At 32.2% G+C, this 25,100-nt stretch overlaps 1 protein-coding gene across 1 annotated transcript in view; it reads left to right on the forward strand.

Annotated features, from left to right (window-relative positions):
* The first annotated feature begins 6,143 nt into the window (after nt 1-6,143).
* The window catches only part of LOC128209257 (speract receptor-like), a 210,169-nt gene continuing 191,212 nt past the window's right edge, over nt 6,144-25,100 (forward strand). Inside the window, exon 1 of the mRNA XM_052913214.1 lies at nt 6,144-6,242. The gene's annotated coding sequence lies outside the window, so the exon portion shown is untranslated. The remainder of the gene's footprint in view (nt 6,243-25,100) is intronic.

The following is a 25,100-nucleotide window of genomic DNA, read 5'->3' on the forward strand; positions in this document are numbered from 1 at the left end:
TACAATTGTTTCTCTGGTTTGAGTAGATAATCTAAATAAATCAGCAATCGGGATATTGTTTAATACGTCTTTGATACTGCTTGTCTCGTCTGCTCGTAGCTTACACTCCAATATTGCAGAAGAACTCAATTATTGTTGGCCCAGAGGCTTAGAAATATAATATGTAATTAGTAATGAATACCAGAATAGAAGACAAGTGGTATAATTTATTGGATATAGCACGCAGTATTAAGTAAGTTTATAGTATTCATAATGATAACAAGTGTGTGTACAGTACCTGTATGTATATATTGTGTATACCTGTTTCTGACGAGAATGAAAAAGGACATCAACGTGTTTCAATGGATTATCAAAAATAGAGTTGAGTTTTAGAGACGAAACCAATGCAACTTAATAAGTACCAAAATTGTAACCAAGTATTCATATGAATCGAGAAACTGATACACAAAAACGTTTAGAACTAATTTAAGACGTCCATGAAAAAAGTTTTTAATTAAGTAACGTGTCTGCAACTGTTTTGTTTGATGTCCCCAGACTTAAACGTATTTAAAACTGTGATGAGTCTATTATTTATCATTTGTATTGAAGGTTGTTTATCACTCAGGAGAATGCTTTCAAACTTTGTCGAACGCAAATAAATTTACAGCAAGAAATGTTTAAGTAAGTGAAATAAAAAACATTGCTTGATTAAGAATGAACATTAATAATTCAATAGCCAATTGTATAAAAGTGGATACTGTTTATTGATTGGTGAATGATTATTGGCCATTGACCAAACGGGTTGTTTTTATGTGCACATTTTGCAAACGATAATCGAAATTAAGATTTATACAATCGGCTGCAGTTGTTTAACACGATTTAGTTCTGTAAGAATACTACTAGATGTCTGAAACTCTTTGGCTAATTAATTAAAGCGTCGTTATATAATTCAGTGTCATTTGGTTGAGGTACCTCCTTGATATAATACTTAGTCTATTATTCTGTTTAGCTGTCTTGTGATAACAGTTGACAGCTATTATAACTAAACGCGTTACTGATGGGCGTTTGAATTTATTCGGTACGTAACTCAAAGAATTATTTAAAATTATATTATAAGTTGTGAAATATGACGTGATATGGATCAATAATAATTTTGCCGTCCAAATCTACTCAGCTAACGTGTAAGTCACTGAATGTACTATATAAATCAATTAGTGTTTGGATTTGTTCCGAAAAGAGAGTCTGAGACCATCTGTACTGGTAGGGGCAGGTAATCAAGAAAGTGTGTGATATGTAACATCACGCAATGTGCCTTTATACCCTAGGTAATATAGGTGTGGTGTAGAGTGTGCTTGACTTTGAAGCTGAAGCTGTTTACACTCATTGTGTACGATGTTACGCGAGTATGTGGTCTTATATTGTTAAGCCGTAGTACTTGAAAAACAATAAACAGTTTTCCCTTCTTGGTGACCACAAACCACGGTTGCCTAAATTTATAAATTGATCGAGCTTTTTCATGAAGTCTAATGACCATGAGTAAATGGCATACCATCATTGAAAATGCATTATGAATAATGAATGTTAACTTGTTGTTTCATAATTCAAAAGTTACTTTAACAAAATACAAATGAGTACTAGTATTGAAAAGCAGAAGACACGTTTGTATTATTTATAATTATATTGTTTGTAAGTCGAGAGAAAATTAGTTTATGATAAAATTTCTGCACTGTTTCATTGAAGATAAATGAGATGGTCTAATTTTAGAGACAACGTCCACATCAAGAATTGTTTTATTGGTACTTCTATACGAATCACTTTCATGCCGCTGTGATGGGTATATGTCATGAACATGGAATGCAGAAAACATTTTACAGAAACAATTAATTTATATTAGAGACAATGTAATGGTCTACTCTACTCAATAGTCATTTTAAAAAAACTGCTTACTATCAGAAATAATGACTTTCAGACTAATAGAGATAATGGGACAAACATCATCAATATTGTCCATTTCTTCAGTTTCCCAGAAGGTCAGAGTTGTTTGCCTTTGATCATGATAAAATAATAAATAAATCAATTTCTGTGCAAGTTGATAAACATGTTTCCCCTTGGCATTTATCAAAATCATTATCATCCTTTCAATAGACCAAGTTCCCCCCGTGTGGAGTTTGTTTTGTCAAAGTGGTCTAGCCATTCACTGAACTGCCCCGCTGTCATTCTTTCAGACTCAATAGCCAAATCATTTTAACGCAAGTAACTTCAAACTACACTTGAACATTTTTTATAAACACTGGATTTGTCTCTGTCATTTCATATTAATCTTGTTTAGTTGCCGTTTAATTTCTCGTTTGTGAGGAATAAAATTACAAGGATTGTATGTAGAATACATCCCCTCCACGTGACCGCCCTAGACAAATCTAAGCGTCAGTAATGTAGAAGGTAAGATCTAAAACAGTACAGTTAATTTGTTTAACATTTCTTCTAGGTAAAAAACGTTCCTATGTTCCAAAAAGTACTGGAAATCCAAGAATCTATAGACAGGTCAATTTCAAGGCTGAGAGGTATAATAAATAATAAAATATGCTAATTATTATTTCCATAGATATTCCTTTTTGTCCAACATTGAACAGTATAATTATGGAATATTTAATAAAGTGTGTAACGTTCCGCAAGATTAAGTAAGAAAGGGTGTGTGAGTGATAACAACACCGTCATAATATACATACATGTTACAAAGGAATGTGTTTTTTAAACCGTTGGTTGTTTTTAATTCTTAAAGATACGGATACATAAACAAAAAAGGACATTCCAGGAAACGTATTTACTTCAAAGAAACATTGCTGTAAAGTGAATGGCATGTGGTGAAATGCTCTCATAAAAAGGTTTACATCCGCTAGAATAATCCAATTTTGTATTTACAGACATGCTTTTTGAGTATTGGTTTTCAAATAGCCTAATTCTGCTGTCTCGTTTTTCGCTGTCAACAGCAGAGAAAATTAAAGTATAACAAAGAACTACTGCAATTTGCAGATAAATTACTTTTCTTTAATAATGAAGGCTCTTTATGTTTACACACAATACACTTGAAATGATAAAATAAAACATCTAATCACCTGGCATTCAAAGGTTGGACATTAACGAATCGATGTCCTTAAATATTGGGCACTTTATTGTTATCTATTAAATGCTTATAATTATATAAAATGTCGGTGAATCATTTTTCCTTACTTTAAATTATTTGAATCTAAACATCAAAATTGTTATCAACAGCGAAACATTTTAACACTTTTAGCTATCATGATTTTGCATTGTTGTCGATAAATGTATCCATTAGCCATACTTAAAACCAGCCGAAATAAGGATAATGTGTCTCTTTTTACAGATGCAAATTAAGACAACCATTTAACCGACATTCGTTTTAACAGCATTTGAAGAAAACGTTTATTGTGTCTATTAAACAATTCCCTAATGCTTAATTAATAATAACCTTAAGTTATTAGGATACGTTGCTTTTTAAAACATCTTAATTATGAGATGAAAAGCAAAAGTGGAAAATACATTGAGATTCATCATGGTAAGTCAATTACAACCCGTTTTTATGTTTTTCTTCTATCTAATATACATTTTGCGTATTTTTGATACATCGGCCACTAATAGTTTACTTTTGACATAGACATCAATTCATTGCTTTCTTGTGAACAACTTCTTTTTAAACTTAAGAGAGATGCTTATGTACTGTTGTGGACACCTGTGGCCTAGAATGAAAGAATTGACAATGACATAATATGTATGTGTCGGTACGTTAATTATTGCGACAGAGCTTAAACGGTCTCGTTCATATGTTTTAGAGTACAGTACAAACTAAACAACAGCTGGCAAAATTCATTTGAGTCGACTATTGTAAATCCAGGTCTAACAAATTCAATTTTCTATGGCGTTACTAAAGTGTTTCGGCAAAACAAAACACTTTCTGCCACTGTTAAAAATATTAATCTACAAAAGAGGTATAGTTCTACCTTTGAGGATGTTTAATCAATTTAATAATTATTTTGAGCACATAACACTCAAAATTATTTTTCGATATCAGACCTTGTAAGATTTGAATAAGTCCCTTTAATTGATAATCATAGACATTCTTATAAAATCCAATGTTTTTTTTATTATTCTTACAAAAGTCCTTTGTTATAAAACTAAGTCTGTCTAAACTTATTTGAGAGCATATTCTATTAAACTAAACTCGTTTATTAAATCGTGTTTTGTATCACATTTATCTCATTGTAATTTTACCGGTATAATAAATATATAAAAATACATCCACGACTTAAAGTATGCACATTCCCAGGTGATGCCCTTATTGTTAGACACATCTTAAGGTGTCCCAATCATTATAGCAAAATATGTCACAGAACATCTGGAGTCATTATAATAGCGTGCAGATACAGTGGAAACTCACCAAACCGGACAAGATCCGGACTGGGCAAAATTTCCGGTTTAGTGAGGATTCCGGTTTAGTGCGGATTTGATGTACGGAGTAAATTTACTCAAAATATTAACTGAGTTAACCTTTAAAGGCTTTTGTCCTCTATGGACAGTTAAATTCTCCGACGTTCAGACGGAGATTGAGACATGATTAAAACACTTGCAAAAGTGATAAGCATAATTAAACATTTCTGCGTTTTTATAATCATCTTTTTTCCAAGTCTTGAAATAAAACAACTCGCGTAATTTAATGCTTGTTTAGTATGTTTGATAGTTTAATTAACGCACCGCTCTAATTTGATTCAATCATAGAAGTCTTTAGATCAAACAACCCTCCAAAATGATCACTAAATAACCGTTTCTAGTTCTTTATTTTTTGCAACAAACAAATTAATGTTTCAATCAATTTTCTTTTCACAAGTTTGCTTATCGTTTGACTATCGCACGACAGTCAATCCACAGCACAATCATCATTATCGATTATCGAGTTAACACAACATCACAGGTGTAATATTTAACGACGCACCGGCTATCAAAACAAAGTGACACGCGATTCGCGAATTTCTAATACACAAAATTATTTTGACATGTTTGAACAAATAAACGTCCGGTTTTGTGAGGTAAAATTACGTTGACAACTAACAAATTTTCTCGATTTTTTGTCCGGTATCCGGAATTCCGGGGTTCCGGTTTTGTAGGGATTTTTTCCATTAAAAATAGAAGGGGAAAACCGGGACTCTGAAAAAAGTCCGGTATCCCGAGGATTCCGGTTTTGTGGAGATCCGGTTTAGTGAGGTTCCACTGTATATACTTATCAGTTTCACAAGTGGTCAATGAAAGTGATGATTGTTAAATATATGGTTTTACTCAGATGTGTCCAAACTCAGAACGTGTAATTTTATGACTTTGAATTCTATTGTAAGGGGTAAGGGAATACCCATGTTTCAAACAAAATAATCCGCATTTTATTTGCTTACACGTTCACCTTTTAAATGTCCCTTCAGTCAATGGCGATCAGTGTAATTCAGCCATGTATTCACGCCCTGTTTAATAAAAAAAATATGATCGCGCATTACCTTTTACCTTTTATTTTGAAGAAAAGCGACCGTTTTTTCTCGAAAGATATTACACTTCTGACATTTTCCATTTAATTTAATTGTGCTGAATTAATTTAGAAGGTATTGGAAACCAAACTTGGTTGTAATATAAGACAACATTGGGGAAACATATCTAGGGATATATTTATATTGTATATATAGAGATATGTTTGCTGTACCAAAATATACAGAAAAGACTGCATCATACATGTATATACCTTTAAGAGGGTACTTTTATAAAATTAAGGTCAATCTGTAAATATAATGCAATGACGCGTAATCGTAAATTGATCCATACAATTTCTTAATTAATCAATTTTTCCCTTTTTCTGGTACGCACGCGTCGATCCTATCAAACATTGATAGGAGTTTTAATCGGCGAAAAATTGCATGAAATAATAAATATGACACGAGACATTGAACTAAAACTTTAAACTAAACTAAACTAAAACCAAACGTTAATAATGCCTTTAGTCTCAGTTGTATTTGTGTCATATATCTCCAAGAGTGTTTTGTGTACTTGACCGTACTATACCAAGATTAATAAATATAACGTGACATAAAATAAAATTCACTTCTACATTTCAGTGTAAGCTGTCAGCAATTCAACGCTTCATCAAAGGAAGTGGTGGAACAGTATTAACAAAGTTGTCAGCAAATAATTTGACAGCTATCCAATTAAACGAAGTAAGAAATTATGTATATTGTAATCCAATATCAACGAAATGCCGAATCAAACGCTCTTCTGTTTATTTTGTTGTTTTTTCTCAGTCAAATAAGGGTCATAAATCGACCATCGTTAAAACCAGAGCTGCGTGTATTGTCTCTGTTGCAACAACTGGTTTGTTTGAAACAGGACGAGCTAAAAGTCCCCCTTCTACATCTTGTCATTATTTCAGATTTTCTTCATTTGCACTTTCCTCTATTGTCGAGTGAGCTAATTTCAAAGACTTTAGAGGTCCTTATTTCAGTTTGTTATGCTACTGATGTATATACATGTGTATATATATAAACGAACATCTCCATGGTTATAAAACCACACTTGCTTCTTAAGGTAGCAAAACAAATATATTAAGAATCCTTTTCACCAAAAAACAATGCTACGTTGTTTAAAACAAAACATAAACTACCATTTAGAAGTTGAGAAATGAAAAATTATAAAGAGGCATATAGTTATATGTAGATTAACTTATTTTGGTATATTAATTATTGAAAATTACTTAATGAATACATTTTTTCACTTTCCCAGTATGCTTTTCCCATTATGTGCCAATATGTAAAGATATATCAATGCTTTCTTGTAGAGCCATGTTTACTTTGAAAATCTTTTATCATTAGGTACAATAACATTGCCTATCATGTCTTGTTAATCAGATGATAAACAAAATAAACAAATTCTCAACAAATCAGTGAGTCTGTGAAGCTAGAGTTTAAGATTAATCGAAGTTAAGTGTTTTAGTGGCATCGTAGTTGTCGACATCTCAATATTTCATTGAAGCAGTTTTTTTTCAATGTAATCAAAGTTAAATATTTCAGAGAGAATAGTTTTATGTTTTAAGTAAACAGAGCTTTCAACAACTTAATGTTACTTGAAGTATTTTTAGAGTAAACAAAGTTAAGTGTTTAAGTGTCATAAAAATGTCACAACTCAATACGAATGTGATTCACGTGTTTGAGTGTCAACAAAATTGTCACGAATTTATTTGTGATGTGGTTTTGGTAGAAGGTTTACTTTTAATCTTATGTTCTAACTGCAAGCAATGCTCCTACAAAATAGATCGAACAGCACATTCATTTTGCATTTTTGTTTACACAATAACTACTTTATTTTAAAGAGAGATATCAATTTGTGTTACAAATAATCATTGAATTTCTTCCGGGTAAGTGTTTATTCTTTAAATGTGATAACTCTGCGTGAAAGCATTTCAATATACAGGCGTAACGAATATCACAGTGCACTTTATAATCCTCATTTTAAGTGATGATCATTTAAAAGTTTATCATATGAAATGAAAAAATTACCAGTCAGGGATTAAATAATCTACGTGACAAACGAAATCCCGATTGTAACGAGTCTCCTGGTTTTATATGGTCAATATGTCTAAAATCATTATAAAAAGAGTAAAAAGCTATATACCACTGATCCATTTCAAGGTCCACCTGACTACATACTCAAAAACCACAATCTAGCCTGTATGGCGAGTAAACACTGTTTCTTTCCATGCTTTTAATCATTAGTTTGATGTGGTTCAATAAACATCTGTGGCTATGTAGTTTGTATGCGTTATTTTTAATTTGCATCAAAAGGGCAGCGATGAGAACGCATACGCCGCCCTCAGCCAATTCCAGCGTAATTGGTCTTGCTGCACATGCGCGTTTTGTCTCAGACGGCATTTGAACTAAGCTTATTGGTATATCTCGAGAGGTTTTCGATTTCTGCCAAGTTGCAAAAATATTTCCATAGCAAATGGTTTTGAAAGTATATAATAGTCGTATTTGAAACCAGATGCAGTTTTTGATCACTTTTTGTGTTCGATATTTCTGCAGACCCCGGCAACTGGTTGCAATTGGCTTTGCCACTACTCTCCTTTAATCTGTTAAAGTAATGTCGTTAATATTTTAAGGAATGTTAATTAAGCTTTTCTAACCTAATTCCATTTCATTTATATTGCCCTGACTGCATTCATCTCAAATACTGTATAACTATATGACACTTAAAAGATTTTCAGGTACATGTCAACTAACTGAAAGCCAAACGAACCACATATAAACCCATTAATGAAATAAAAACTACAAGGAGAAGATATCTTCTGCAGAAAGCCAAATCAAACAAAATATTGCATACAATTATAAATCTGAAGGTCAAACTATGGGAAGTTGTATATTTATGATATACAGAAGATTACAATACCCATGAACCCGTGTTTTACTGACCGTTGCAATGCAGTAAGCCCAACATTTAGTTATATCAATTGTTTGATATCCTAAATAACTCCTGCTTTACTGACCGTTCCAAGCCGTTAGCCCAACATTTATTTATATCAATTGTTTAAAATCCCAAATAACTCCTGCTTTACTGACCGTTCCAAGCCGTTAGCACAATATATATTGATATAGATTGTTTGAAATCCCAAATAACTCCTGCTTTACTGACCGTTCCAAGCCGTTAGCACAATATATATTGATATAGATTGTTTGAAATCCCAAATAACTCCTGCTTTACTGACCGTTCCAAGCCGTTTCCCCAACATTTATTGATACCGTTTGCTTGAATTCCCAAATACTTCCTGTTTCACTGACCGTTCCAATGCAGAAACCAAAATATTACTTATACAGGTTATATATGCATGTTTGGCCTTTCAGGTTTTTTTTTCGATGTGTGTCACTCATCTGGTGTTAATTGAGCTTTAGCGTTGTGCCTTCAGACAGGGTCGTTGTTATAAAGTCGTTTAATTGGCTTGTCCCTGTAATTTCCGTTGTTTTACTGTTTTGTTCCCAGGGATCAAAAACCGAATCAACCCTATTTTGCGACAACAAAATAATATGTAGTACATATGAAATACATACATAGAAAACAAATGAAATAAAAAACACACAAATGTACCAAAGTTTGCTGGATTAATGCAAAACGAAAATGAATAGAAAATAAGCCAGGTATGTTAATTATGCATTCAGTTAAAGAAATATATAAATAACGTAAAATGCAAGCTGATCTCTCGCTGTCACATTCATGTTTATTTCACATCTTTTTTATTGTCGATAAAAAAGTTATATTATCTTTATTGAAAATTACTTTTATTGTATTTACCTTCTGGCAGCTAATAATGAAATGCATATTTATATTTTTCACAAATGTGTACTTATTGACATTTTGATAATATGTGTTTCCTAATAGACTATGAACGAATATTGTACATAAATTACATGGAAAACAATTCAAGTTCATCATAGAAACACGTTTTATGGTATATTGTTTACACATGGTTTTTCCTAACGATCTATTTCTATAATTTTTACTCGTTTTGTCATATTAACGAATCAGCACTCTGGATCAGGGTTTTTACGTTTTTAACAATACTTATCTCGTCTGAACGTAATTTTTTAGTCCAATTTTATAATAAATCTCGTTTATGGGTGACCCAACGAGCATGCACTATATATGATTAGTAATGAACGACGGAATAGAAACAAAATGTGGTAAACGTTTTGGTATATAGCATGAAGTATGGAGTAAGTTTAGATCATCATAATTTTGAACAGTTCCTGTTGGTACCAAGGGATGGAATAAGTATATACTAGTCATATATGTTTGTGACCGGAATGGAAAAACAATGTTTTGTGATGAATAATCAAATATCAGGTGCATTTATAGATACAAATCCAATGCAATCTAACAAGACGCAGAATTTAAGCACATAGCCACGTGAAACAAATAATTGAAACACAACAAAACTTGGGAACAAATTTGACACATCTATGAAAAAGTATTTCAATATGTTAAAATGTCTGCAGCTTTAGCGTTTGTGTTCCCCGACTGAAACGAACTAAAAACTGCGAGATGTCTGTTATTCAATATTTCAATTTCGCATTAAAGGTTGTTTCTTATTCAGAGGAATGCTTGAAAACTGCAAAGAATCATGACGTCTAAGGGGACTTTACACTACAAATCATTTTGTTTTTCATGTAAGGTTTTGAGGGAAAACATTGCTTGATAAAACCTTAAGGTTTACCCAATGGGACTTGACACTTCAAATAGTTTGTGGCCTATTTTCAAGTAAGGTTCAGTGGGACATCACTGTTTGAGTTTAACTTAATATTAAGTGTTAAGCAGGCAACTGAACAAAATTGAGTACAAGTATATTCTTGATTTTGTTACAATTAGTCCAACTATTTGCTGACTGATCAAAATCTATCAAAATATCACTGTTGACAAATCTGATTGTTTTATTTCTTAGCTTATCTAAAGGTAACTGGAGGATATCTCATACATATCAATACCGTTGGCTGCAGTTGTTAGACAATATGTTGTTCTGTTGTAAGAATACTTGAATATGTCTGCAATTCTTTGGCAAAGTAAGTGTAGCGCCATTTTATAGCTATGAGTCGTTTGATCAAGATAGTTTATTGTCTATAGTTTAAATTTCATTATTTTGTTAAGCTCTATTGCCATAAAAGTTGAAAGCTATTATCATTATTGAACGCGTTATTTAATGGCTTTTAAATGATTTTTCACATCATTTATCGGAACTTTAAGTCGTTTAAATAAGTTTCTGTTTTATAGTTTATATTTTATTATCATTTTGAGCTCAATTGTCATAAACGTTAAAAGCTATTACTATTATTATTATATGTAATTTGGTGGCGTTTGATGGATTTTTGTAAAATTCGGTACGCAAACTCGAACAATAGTTTAATATAATACACATTTTTATTAGCTAAGGACCATTTCAACAGGATATGTCATAACTGATAAATAAATGATTGTTTTTCTATATGATATATGATAAGTGTTGAATTTGTTTTGTTCATGAAGTCTGAGTAATATTTCTACTGGTAGGGACAGGGTATCTTGACAGTATGTATTTCTTTAACAGTGATATGTGCCCTTACGCAGAATTATTTAGGTTATACTTTTATGTTGTCTTAGGCGTGCTCGACCTTGAAGTTTAAGTAAGTGATTGTGACTTTTTACCTTGTATATTTTACAGCCTATGTGAAAAAAGTAATTACAAACTTATAAAAATATATTCGCTGGAACGATGTTACAGAATGATGTCGTCTTACATTGTTTGGGAAACCGGTGTACCCGGAGAAAACTCTATTGCCCAGGTTGATGACTACAAACCAGAACCACTTGGTTGAGGAAAAGAATATTAAATGACATTTGAGGTATCTTAAAAAACTTACATGGATGAAAGGTAAATTTTATAGAAAATAGTGATGGTATACATTAGGAAGTTCATTCCGTTACCATAAGTCAGTGACATCCAATCTTAGAGAATGCATTATGAATAGTGAATGTGAACTCGTTCTATTATTATTTCACTCAAGACGATCATTTCTCGGTGAACATATTTTGATGAGTGTGTGGTATGCATGTAATGTTTATATATTTGTGTACGTTGTGTTGACACGTTTCTGTCTCTTGTTCATTGTCGTGTTGTGCATTGCTTTGTGCCTCATAACAGGGTATATGTTTAAGTATTCGACTACTGGCCTTGACTTTGTCATGTTCATGGTATTATTGTATGTTCAAGTGGGTAAACGAAGTGGATGTGAAAAGCGATATTGTCTGTTGGAATAATAGCATTTAATGATAAATATTTTGAACTCTTCAATTGAAATTTAAGGAGTAAGGTCTAGTTTTGGAAAAAGATCAGAAATATTTCAGGCTTAAAATTGAATTCCTGTGAAATGTCATTATCTATCAGGTTCTCCTCTGGGCCTTTCTAGACAATCGTTGAAACTATGTGTATCAAGGAAGGATTATAAGTACAGTAAATATGTTTAAAATCTCATTTGCGTCTAAATATTTACTGGGATTCTTGATGAAATGAACCCACTCTCCCAATACCTTGGACAGGTAAATATACTTGTAAAAATCAATGATTATTGCTCTCCGCACAATTATGAATCGTCTATCTATTTATATAATAATAATATGTGTTATGTTCCGCAGGATTGGGTTAAAAAGGGTTAGGGAATTTGGTAGGTGATAGAGGAGATGATCATAACCTCATGATAGATAACATGTTAGAATGGAATGTTTACAAAATCAGTTATTGTTTTTCTTCACTTAAATCCAAACTCAATGACCTTCTCGGAAACGTATTTTCTGTCATAGAAACAATGAGGTAAATGGATGGCATGTGGCGAAATGCTCTCGTAAATAGGTTTACGTCCGCTCCAATAATCAAATTTTCTCATCTGAGACATGATTTTCATTTTGACGGAATGTGTCGTTTTTGTCCTGTCAACAGCTGAAAAAGTAAAATAAACCTTAGTCCAACTAGTGTTTAGTACTGAGTTTTTCTATTGCTTCTTTGATATACTGTGTTCTGTGTGTTTGCAAAAGACTGTTTAATGTCACTGTGACACGTGACCGTCAATACAAAGAATACAAGCGTAATACAAATAGGTATAACTTCTTGTCTCAACGTCGAATGGCCCCGATACATTACTACGTTATAATGTGTTACTACAATATGATTTCTTGTGTTTCTTGGGCGATTTGACAAGGGAACTTAGTAATCATGAATAATAATTGAGACACTTTTATTGGTTCCGCAAGGTACTAGATGCTTTCCGTCGAAATTTACTCTGACAAAAGACGGAATTTACCCCGGTCTATCTTTTCTGTACAATAGTATTTGTCAGAAGTCAATATCATTCGGCCATGGAGGCTACTGACACTATAGGGAGATTGAAAAGTACGTTAGTTACATGCAAATTCATTTAAAGAGGAGTTCTCTCCCCTGACTTAAGGAAAATCATTAAAACGAAATTGTGTCAGTCTATTGTCCCACGGTATGCGTGAATTATAACGGAAGTACGTATCGTTGTTGCCGATGATGCAAAACCGTATTATGCTTTTGTTCAGTTGTTGTCACCTGTCATTGAGTTCGAAACAAAGGCATACTATATATTTGTCGGAACGTTCAATATTACTTTTAGGAAAGTTATCTCTTAGGTACGTACTTACCCATGTGTTACCTTAATTGTTCGAGACATTTTTATAAAACATTTATACCAGATTGAAGATATATTGTTGTGTATTTCATCATTGTCGAAATATATGGTTTCACACAAATGTCTTCAAAATAAGCAGGTGTCTTTTTATGAATTGGATTTATAAAGCAACATTTCATTCAAATAATCGAATGAGTAAATAAAAATCGTATAAAGCTCCTAAAGGATAGTTTGATAGGCATTTTTGTTGCTACTCCAATCACTTATTTGTTTTGACATTAAGAATTATGTTCTGTACATAATGAATACCCATATACTATAGTGTCAATGACAATTTGAAATATTCATACACCCTAATCATTCCAGGGAAAACATACTGTACAAAAATCAATTATGTTTCCTTAAGTGTACTTTGCAAACATGCTTTGGTTCGAAATGTACGCACTCAACAATAGCTGTAATTGTAACGATAGTTATGGTCATTTTGCTCTTTGTGTTTTTTACATAAACATAATTGCTTTAATATGTAAAGATTATCAGATTACCAGGCCCCAATTTCTCGAAACGTCTTAAGTCTCTTATAACAGGATTAAGCTAAAATCACTATTTTTGTTTTTCAATAATTTGAATAATATTTACTTCTTTAAGAGTTTTTATAGTTAAGATAGGAATTATCTATATGTTCATCACATTAAACCATTTTTTATTTATCAAAATTCAATTAAAGTAAGTATTTTGGCTAATTGAAGCAACCTACTTAAGCCTGCAAAGCTTAAGAAATTTCGAGAAATTGGGGCCTGGTGTTATTGGATGACAAAGCATGCAGTTTCATTGAAACAATTACACAAATCTGGAATGACATAAACGCTAGTCTTAGGCAAACAAAGTGTTACTAGTATTTTGTTTGTTTTATAGGAGAACTAAATTCTGAAAATAATTGTAACAGTCTTTGCTCGTTAGGTTTTAAACTTTTAAGCTAGCCTGCTTGCTATTCATGGTGCATGTCGCTTAAGTTATAAGAAGTGAAAAGGAGACCATAGGTCGCAATATAAGTAAAAAAACGGGAAAGCACTTTTAAGGATACATTTATATCTTATATTGATATATTTTAGCTAAACTGGAATATTAAAAAGGACAGGGTCATGCAGGTATATATTCATATTTCCTTTCAATCAGTATACTTCTGCTGTTTGGATTTGTTTTAGCATACCTCAAGCATAACTCCATCTATGACGTTTATCTTGTGTCTATATTTTGGGGGTTTGTATTTCTACAATGTAATATTAGAACTTTCCATATTGTACTTTTATCAAATTAAGGTCATATCTTTGAATGTCATGCGGTGACGCGTATTCATAAATTGATTTATACACTTTATTCTAATTTAATCCAATGTTCTTGTCTGCCACGTACGCGTCAAAATCATTTTATGTGCCAAACATTTTAGGAGTTATATTTGGCGAATTGTTTAGTTGAATGACACTTCAAAAGACATTCAACTGAAATAGAAAGGTTATTTAAATTTCTTTCATTTATGTCTAGTTCTCCGAGACTGATGTGTATATTTGGCATTACTATGTTACCAAAATACATCAAATAACATGAAATAAAACAAAGTGAACAAAGTAATCAACAACTCAATTCTAAAATTTAGTGTTAACAAAGCTGTCAACCACTCAGGGCTGCATTGAAGAAACAGTTTGAACGGAACGTACAAAGTTGTCAAATAAGAATGTTACAGCTTTTACATTACAAGAAGTAAGAAAGATATTCTTTAATGCAATAGCAACAAAGAGCGATCTCCAACACTCGTCTATTGGTGTTGTTCTTTTGTCAGTCAAAGAAGGGTCTTAACTATGCAAAAAAATAACCAGAGTTGTTTGTCTTGTTTCAATTATTAAAATAAAGACAAACTAAAACTCAGAATTTTACATAAATTCAGTTTCAATTCCTTGTGATTGAATTTTAGAGACTTTTGTGGTCATTATGTTAGTTTGCCAGTTTATATTTCTGTATTTTCATGTACAGATATTCAACAAAACACATTATTTCCAATAAAACTACACTTCCTTCTTACAGTAGCAAAACAAAATTTAAAGCAATCATCATCATCACCCAAAAGTCATGCCACGCTTTGTTTACAAAATAAAGAAATCATTCAAAATAAAGAAATAAAAAAGCGGCAAATGGATATACGTTCTTTAATTGATTTTAGTACATTAATTATTGAAAATAACTTAATTTATAAACATCTTTTATTAAACTCTTATTTGACGTTTCGGCATACATGCGTTTTTCTCCAGTACACACCAATGGAGCACAAGGTTTGCACTTGCTACTTATGCAAATATACGATGCAGTTTATGAACACCAAAATATCGCATGGTTACCCGGACATTAACCTACAGAACGGATTTTGGACACAAATTGTGCTTCTCTCGAAAATTTGCGATACCTTGACTAAGTAAGGAATATCGTGCTAGGATTTTGCCAATGCTAGTGCGTGGACGTACACAAATGGCCTTCGCTAGACGTTTTAATGTGTCTCGTTCGACAATATATACCACGCTTAGTACATGGAGTACATGAAACAGGGAGTGTGTCAGACAGGCCAAGATCAGGTGCGCCACGGGTGACGTCACCACGTCAGGGCAATTGCATATAACGTATACATCATCTCCGCGATCGATTTGTAACAACGCGGTCAACGTCGAAACTTATTGTAGGTAATAGAGGAAGAACTATCAACCGCATCACAGTGAGAAATCGGCTTCCAGAACGGAGCATACGCTACAGGAGACCATATCTCGGCATGATTCTCACAGAGCGTCAACGCCAAGTTCGACATTAGTGGGCGGTCGAAAATCGTGCTTTTCGATGCCGTCATTTGATATTTAGTGATGAATCATGATTCAATATATCCAATGCCGACTGCATGTAAAAAGGCGTCGTCAAAAACGCAACGCACGTAACTGCATATTACAATATAACCGTTTCTGTGACGGTCGTTTGATGGTTTGGGTGGCAATTAATCACTCATTCAAACTAACCTATATTCCGTCCAAGTGATCTTGACTGCACGAAGATATATTGACCGAATAGTTGACCCAGTTGTCGTGCCTATGTTACATGAACGCCCTGGGTCAGTTTTTTCAGCAAGTCAAAACACGACCTTATACATAACAATTCTACCCGTCTTTGACCCTCTGCTTCACCTGACTGCAACCAAATAGATCACGTGTTGGTTGTTCGAGGAAGTACTCAGCAGCACGTGATTATGAGTAATTTGTGACATTCTGCACAGTTTCATTACCATAGGATTGGTGTTTTATATACTTATTACATTTGTAAGGCTGCTGTGTTTGTAATTAAATACAGCCTTAAGAAGACCATTGTAGTGTGTGTTTTTTATTTACACCAGTTGACGCACAAAGAAACTCTTTTAACCTTTTGAAAACACAACATGGCAACTGAACTATATAATAAAGGACAAATTATACAGTCATATTCACTGGATTAATTACAGTGATAAATTAGTACATTTTTCAATTTCCCATTATGCTATTATCTTCGTTTATGATTAATTTATTATATGACATTATGTAAAGATATACAAATACTATCTTATTGGACCATCTATCTCTTGAACAAATATATCCGTTAGGCACAATGATAGTACATACCATATGTGGTGAAACAAATGATACTTTACCAATTTCCGCAATATGAATCATAATCAACCGACAATTGAAGGCAAGGCCTCAAAGCAATTCTTATATTTGTATAATTACTAAGAATTACTAATAATAACCAATATCACATTAATAGTATTGGATAATCAATGATTGGATATGTATTATTCGGGACGTATTTAGCTTGCCAAGAAACCAGAAGACTAAAAAAAAATATAATGAAATATGAATACATTCAAAGCAGTCTGTCAATTGAGACTTCGTCGCAAAAGACTAATATACTACCGATGTTCTAATGATTAACAGAATAAACAAAGTTTGCAACAAATCAATGATAATTTTAAGCAAATGATTCTTCATTTCACAAAGTGGAATTTTCAGAGAAACATTGATATAAGTGTTTAAGGGCGAACAAAGCTGTCAACATACGAATGCTACATTAAAGTAATTGTTTTAGAGTAATGGAAGTTAGTGTTTAGTGTAAACACAGTTGTCAATAACTAAAGACTTCATTTAAGCAAGTGTTAAATATTAAAACAAAGCTTAATGTTTCAGAGTGTTAAGTGTTTAAGAGTAAAATAATCTGTCAACAAATATAAGCTACATTAAAGCGAATGTTTCAGCTTAAATACAGTTGTCAACATCTAGATGTAAAATTGAATCAAGTGTAGAATTGAAAGTAATAACTTGCACTCCACAATACTTTAATTAAAGGGAAGTGCCATTTATATGTAACCAAATTGATAACTATAATAAGCCCATTTGAAGCCTCATATTGAACTTCAACAAAGTAGCAGGAGATGAAAATTTTCCAATACAGATTCTTCTTATGACTGCAATTACATTTACTCTGTGTATCGTGACGACGCTGCTGGCTATTTAGTAACTTATATTTTATAGTTCATTAAAAACACAATCTACTGATAAAATTACTAAACTAAGGTCCTGAAAACATCATAGATTAATTATCATACACGAAATCAGAATTGACAGAAGCTTTATCTGAATGTTGTATAAAATTGAGGGAAAGGGGTTGCATTAAATGCTTAATGTGGTGGATATATCATCCTTGGTAGAAATGAAAATTGAGGGTTTTATCAATTATCCTTTGGCCCTCCTCTCTAAATCTTTTGCAATAACTCCGCACTTTATTATTGATATCAAATCCCGAATTAAAACTTACTGACGAAGCAACAAATAATGTATTCATGATTGATGTTAAAGACACTGGCTGCCTAAAATGCCTAAAACTCGCATAAATCACGATTCATTATTTAATCAATGTCTTGTTCTTCTAAACAAGTTTCAGTCGTGCTTATATCCTACTTAAATGCGTAGACGATTATGCTCAATGCTTAGTACTTCCGATATTTCCACGCTTTATAGATATATTCAACAACACCAAGTTACAACTAAATTGACTCGTCTAATTAAACAAATAACATTTGCAAGGGAGAGAACTACTTAAACGGCAGTAATGATAAAACAGATTCCTTACCTGATGATCGCTCTGTATTCACTTTGTTCTTCAAATTATTTTCCAAAATTTGGTAACTTTGGTAAACATTTTATGTACTTTAGAAGACTGTGTGGGAATTTTATCAGTTCAATTGCGTCAGTTCTTACAAAAATAGCATTAGGTTCTCTGTTGGGATTATTGTGGAGCGGTGCATGGAAATTCTCATAGCTATTTTCAATTTAAAGAGATATTTCAATTTGTGCACAGGCGTTTGTGCTACATAAAGAAGATAAAAATAGAATGAATTGAAGTAATAACATTTTGGTAAGGTAGGTTAATTTTCCTGAAACATGTTCTCTCTTCTAAAGATAAAAACTAACGTATATATATAATATAATGAATGCATGTAACAAACATCAACTGACATACTTTAAAAGTTTTATAGATTAAAACAATTTAAATTGATTGCTTTTTGGCTTCTCCCGGTTTACTAGTTTACATGTTTTGTGAATGCTATGGAAAACATACAAAAAATATTTTTCTTTGCAAGTAACAAACATTTAGTAACGTAGGTTATTTCCCTTTCTCTTCATAGATGCGATTTATATAATTATTAGCTAATAAATCATGATTACAAATAATCACTGATCTTCCATGTAAGTGTTTATTCCTTAAATGAGATAACTCCACGTGAAAGCAAATTAATTTACAATCGTAACTCTGTGAAGAAACACTACTTAAATAATTATTTCAAGGATTTATCATCTTTATAACATTTATATATACAAAGCAACATAATAATTAGTATTGAGTTCAAATAAAAGAACTCAATATCGATATAAAATAAGTCGAAAAGGTAACGAATTGCACCAAGTGTTTTACTGTCAACATATCCGGAATCATTAAAAAATGAGAAAAAAATATATATTACAAATCCAGTTCCAGGTCTACCTGGTCTCACTCAATACTCAACACAAAGGGACAAAGATCAGGCTTGTTTGTTGTAAAGGTCTTGAATCGTTAGTTGGTTTAGCTTCACCAAAGCGTCTGCCCCTAAATTATTCGTAAGCCTTACTTTAAGTTGACATTACAGGTGCATCGTTGCGAACATTCCGAAATTGTGTGACTTAATGTACATGTGCGTATGAACTCATTCTATATTGTTACCAAATTTCATTTGCTTATCTTGGAGCGGTATTCATATTTTTGTCATGGTTCAGGTGTTTGCACGATGCAGACGACAACGACAGGAAGGCGATAACAACAGCAACAAGCTAAAACTGTCAATTACAAATACCCAATACCAAGACAAACAAAGATATTGACAGAGCAATTTATTTTTCTATCATCATATTGGAGAACAAAACAGAATGATTAATGGCTTAATTAATTGCATATGCAGTGTTTTATCACTCATTGTAATCGGTATTTCTGAAAACCTTTAGGTAACACCTTGTTTTGTTACTATAGTCTTTATATCTGTTGAAGTCCTTCCAACCATTATGGAATGTGAAAACTGATCGGTAAAGCAGTCATTTTATCAACCTTATTCCATCTCACTCTGACTGTCGTGACAGCATACATGTTAAATTGTGTATATCCTATGACACGGGAAAACACGGCAGAAACAACTTCACTCCTGTATTTCAATTGAATCTTCAGTGACAAGATCACTCCTTAATACAGAACCAGTAATAATCTAATAACCATGCATTACAGGAACAAAAATAATTCAAAAAATGACAGCAATGAAATAAAAAATACATGGACACGAATTATACTATGGATAGCTAATCCAACTCAATTTTGCATGCATATGGTATAGTTGGCCCTTACATGTCTTGCGTCGGATGTGTTAATGGCTGTTCCGTTTGTATATTACAATTCCTTCCCTAGTGTTCATAGAGTAACGAATTTGCAATTGGGATATCGCTTTTACTTCTTTGATGAAACTAGTCTCGTCTGACCGTAGTTTGCGACCCAATATCATAGAAACATTCCACTATGGTGACCCAAGGCCATGTTTTATATATATGTATATATATATATTTATATATATATATATATATATATATATATATATATATATATATATATATATATATATATATATATATATATATATATATATATATTAATATATATATATATATATATATATATATATATATATATATATATATATATATATAAATATATATATATACATATATATAAAACATGGCCTTGGGCCGCTAACATCACGTACATTGCAGTTTTGAGGTTTTACGCAACATTTTTATTACAGAGCGTGGTCAGGGCATTAATATGTTTTTCCCAAAAAACAGTCAGTTGGATTATTATAAGTAGTATTAGTATTAGTATTATTAGTAGTATTGTTATTATTATTATTACTAGTATTATCGCCCTTTTTCTTTTTCTGCTTCTTCTTTTTCTCCTCCTTCTTATTCATCTTCTTTTTCTTCTTTTTCTTCTTCTTCTCTTCTTCTTCTTCTTCTTCTTCTTCTTCTTCTTCTTCTTCTTCTTCTTCTTCTTCTTATTCTTATCATTTTACTATTATATAAAAATCCTACATCACTTGAGTTGTTATTCACTCCGATGTGTTATTTTCACACACGAAGCCGATTCATTCGCTTATTCTGTCCATGTGTTTTCGACTTAACATTTAGTATTTTTAAACGCTAAAATACAGTTTTTGCAAACAAACAAAAAAAAATTTATACACGAAAACACATTAATTAACGTGATACATTGCATTACGGCTACATATTAAAACACACACACACACACGTGCATTTCAATGCGTTTTGCATCATTTTGTTTATTTTCAAAATGTTTATTCAAGCGATTGTTTTAAAATATTAATTTCAAATTATAATAGCAATTGTCTTTTATTTGACACCATTTCTAACAATAAGGTACCCAAATCTTATATAAACATATTTTTTATGTTTACTGAAAACACCACCATAATCCGAAATGATCATGAACCAGTACATGTATTTGGTATTGTATTGGTGACTTAATGAAGTGGAGTGTTAGTGAAGCGTGTGATTACGAACATATCTCTTGAGTGTCATCCCCCTTGTACCAATAAAGTCACTTCAGTGTCCCTTGCGGGAATGTGGCTGGAGTGTTAGTGTGAGCGGCTGTTCTGAATTTGTCCCTTAGTTCCCGAATAATGAACATAGCAATACATATAAGATAGTTTGACAAAATAAATTTTAGTCTTCCATTGCAAAAAGACAGCAAACATTTGCACACTAAGATCTTATAGTTTGTATTTCATTATCTCAATAAATATTCATGTATTAAGATTGATTAATTTGACCTATGATTAAAGGCTATTCGTTCTGATCAATATACAACTGTCGTACCTGATTGACAATGCGTTTAATATCAGTTGAATTCTCAATTAACTATACTGTTATCATGACGTGATGCTACGTCATGCGTTATCATGTAGATAAACAGCTATTAACTTATTTTGTGAAATAATACACAGTTGTTGTTAACCTCAAAATCAGTATTCTCTATTCTATAGTCTCGTTCAATAATTTATTTTAGGTCAATATGACCTCATATTTCCCAGCTTAAAAGAAATAAGTTTATTTATTTATTTATTTATTTATTTATTTATTTATTTATTTATTTATTTATTTATTTATTTATTTATTTATTTATTTATTTATCTATTTATTTATTTATATTAATCCATTCTATTTTCAAACGAGTCGTGTTTTCATAGATATAATTGTCTTTAAGTTACCTGTTTTGCAGCCTTATTTTCTTCACATGTTACTGTTTTTCCCAATCGCTCCACTCCGACAAGCTGTTTAAGTTTTTTTTCTGCAGACATTCAAATTCTTGCTTGTTATACCATCCGCATACAGGATAATCATATTTTGTATTTCAAAGGTAATGCTATTTACATCCATGCATAAGAAACATGATGAGTCCTAGAATGGAGAACTACATAGTTCATTAATCTTCGTGAACATTCATTTCAAGCTTAATAATTTGATGTATATCGTTCAAATACAAAATTAAATGTTTTATTGACTTATAGCTAAAAAATATATATTTTAATTGATGTTTAAGAATTTCGTGATTAACCTATTCAAATACTATGATATTTTCAACCGGATGGGGGATCAATTGTTTGCATTCGAAAGGATTATTGGAGTTGTTTTGGTCATGTAATTAGACATTGGATTAGTATTCATTCTCATTCATCAGAGGTTTGATAACGGTATTTCTAACGCATAGCATCATCACTTGGGTAAAGAGATTAGGTTGTTTAAGCTGATTAAGTATGGTTCGTTCTCAAATGGTTTAACACGTTCTCAACGGTAGATAAACAAACACTGTTATTGATATCTACTGTATAAACATACACTTCGCCATTTTCCCCCAATCCTTAAGATGCTGGTACAGATAAATTGATACATTTAGCAGTTAGTTTCCTACTTCGAGTTTCCAGCCTAGCTGTTTTACACATAAGCATCACAAATTAAAGTGAAGTCAGCCATCATTAGGGTGTTATTGCATATTAGATATAACAATCGAGAATATTATTTTGTATTTATATTGATTAACTATTATATTAGAAAAAAGTGGTCTAATTGAATGCATTAGAATATTGCTAAAACTAATCGGGTATTGCTTTAATTAAGTGCACAGATCTTTGTTCATAAATCGAATCGTAAAATCAATGTGTTCAAAATCAAGTTTTGCCTGCATATTATATTTTTTACATTTACGATTACATTTTATAACTTAATAAGTTTCTGTGTTTTTTTTAATTAAATTAAACATGCAGTTTAATTGGGCAGCAGCCTCTGCACCTTTTATTTCCCAAGCATAATTTATTGTCTAAAAGGAAGCCAACCGTCTGAATTTATCATTTTGTATTGATTTAACTTAATTATTTCAGGAAAAAACCTTTAAACCTCAAACTGAGCTGAGGGTTTAGGGGGTACAAGCGCCACATGAAACAATAGGCCCCATTTTGATCAAGTGATGATACCTGATACAAATGAAAAAGATGATAACTACAAACAGAAGCCAATCACTAGATTGGATAAGCCGAAATAAAAAGTATAACCAAGTTTTTAGCATATAATATCATCGTAGGAGCCAGTTAGACAAAATGACTTAGACTGTTTAATGGTGAATTGCTAAATAACATGTGAATATTAGATATATATACTAAAGTTGTCTACGCCTATACCCTTTTTCAGAAATAGCTATATGGGCAACGGTGTAAATTTATCATTTACATAATTAAACGAAATAGGTATATATGCAAATTTTAAGATTGAAACTACTAGATGGAGGTGATGTGACGCACAAAGACCGGGTACTGGTACGTAGGGAACATATAGGGCTACGATCTGATACCAGCCAATAAGGACCAGCTTTGAGTCAAGTTGACTAGTAATGAGTCTTAATGTCAGGAACCGCGGAATTTGCTATTATACGCGAGTATGTGGACTCTGGGCTGGGAGGATAATAAGTGCGCAATGTGACTTCCGGAAACTGGATACAGGCAGGTAGGTGACATTTAGTTTACCATCCGGACCCGAACCAATTAGGGAGGATCGGGTAGGTCTACTCAAAATTACTTTAAGTGTCAAGGACCACAGAGTTTTCCTTTATAAGCCAGCGTGTGGATTTTTGTTGGGGGTAAATACTTCTAGATGGGGTGGTGTGACGCCTAAAGACTGGGTACCGGTACGTATGGGATATCTAGGGCTAATACTTGGTATAAGCGAATAATGGCACCCAAAGGCACCGTGTCCTGGCTTATTCGCTCAAAGTATTGGTTAAACATTTACAAGTTGAAACAATCGCATTTGTGCAAATGTGAAGAACTAGAAATGCCTCTTAAACTAGTTAGAAGATGGTTGTTATTAGTATGATAAAATATGGAGGAAACGCCATAATAGTAGTATAGTATAACCTCCAGTACGCCTGGTGTGATTTTGACGTCCGTATAGGAAGTAATTATTAAACAGAGACCCCTTATGAGTACGCTCTGCTATATTTGGTTACCCACTTCGTTTTAGAAAATGTAAACATTGTTATGCGGACGATCTAATTTTATTTTATTTAAACAGCATTTTATAGCGCCTATAGTGGGTTCAATCTAAATAAGCTTGAAACATTTAAATGCAAATAAATAAACATATATTTGAAGCGTTCATACATTGAAATTCTTATTATTAGGTTAATGATTAAGTCAAATGTATTAGACAAAGAATAGGGAAACCATATCTTTTATTCACAAGAAAAAGCAAAAAAAAATCAAGTTATATTTCAAAATACATATACATTTATAAAGATACATATAACAGCAAATTCACTTTTATTAGCAAAAGAAAAAAAAATGATTTCGAATGCCATAAAGCATAAAAAGTGAACTTGCATAATATAACTTTCATACTTATCTTCAGTGCATTTTTATGGGGTTGTATATTGATTTATCGGTTAAGACTTTATACCTCTCGGGGTGTTTACATAGATTTCTTTATAAGAAGATGCATACCGCATTAGCGGATACGGTTGTTGATTAGTCAGTCCTGTTTTCTCGACTCCACCTATCGTCTGGTGATCGGCATTTTCACAATCAGCTGGGTTTAATCGTTTATAACTCAAATATTTCACATTGTTTATAATTTGAAGCCTTGATGAAAGCATAAC

Source organism: Mya arenaria, chromosome 2 (assembly GCF_026914265.1).
Source record: "Mya arenaria isolate MELC-2E11 chromosome 2, ASM2691426v1".
Classification (NCBI taxonomy): domain Eukaryota; kingdom Metazoa; phylum Mollusca; class Bivalvia; order Myida; family Myidae; genus Mya; species Mya arenaria.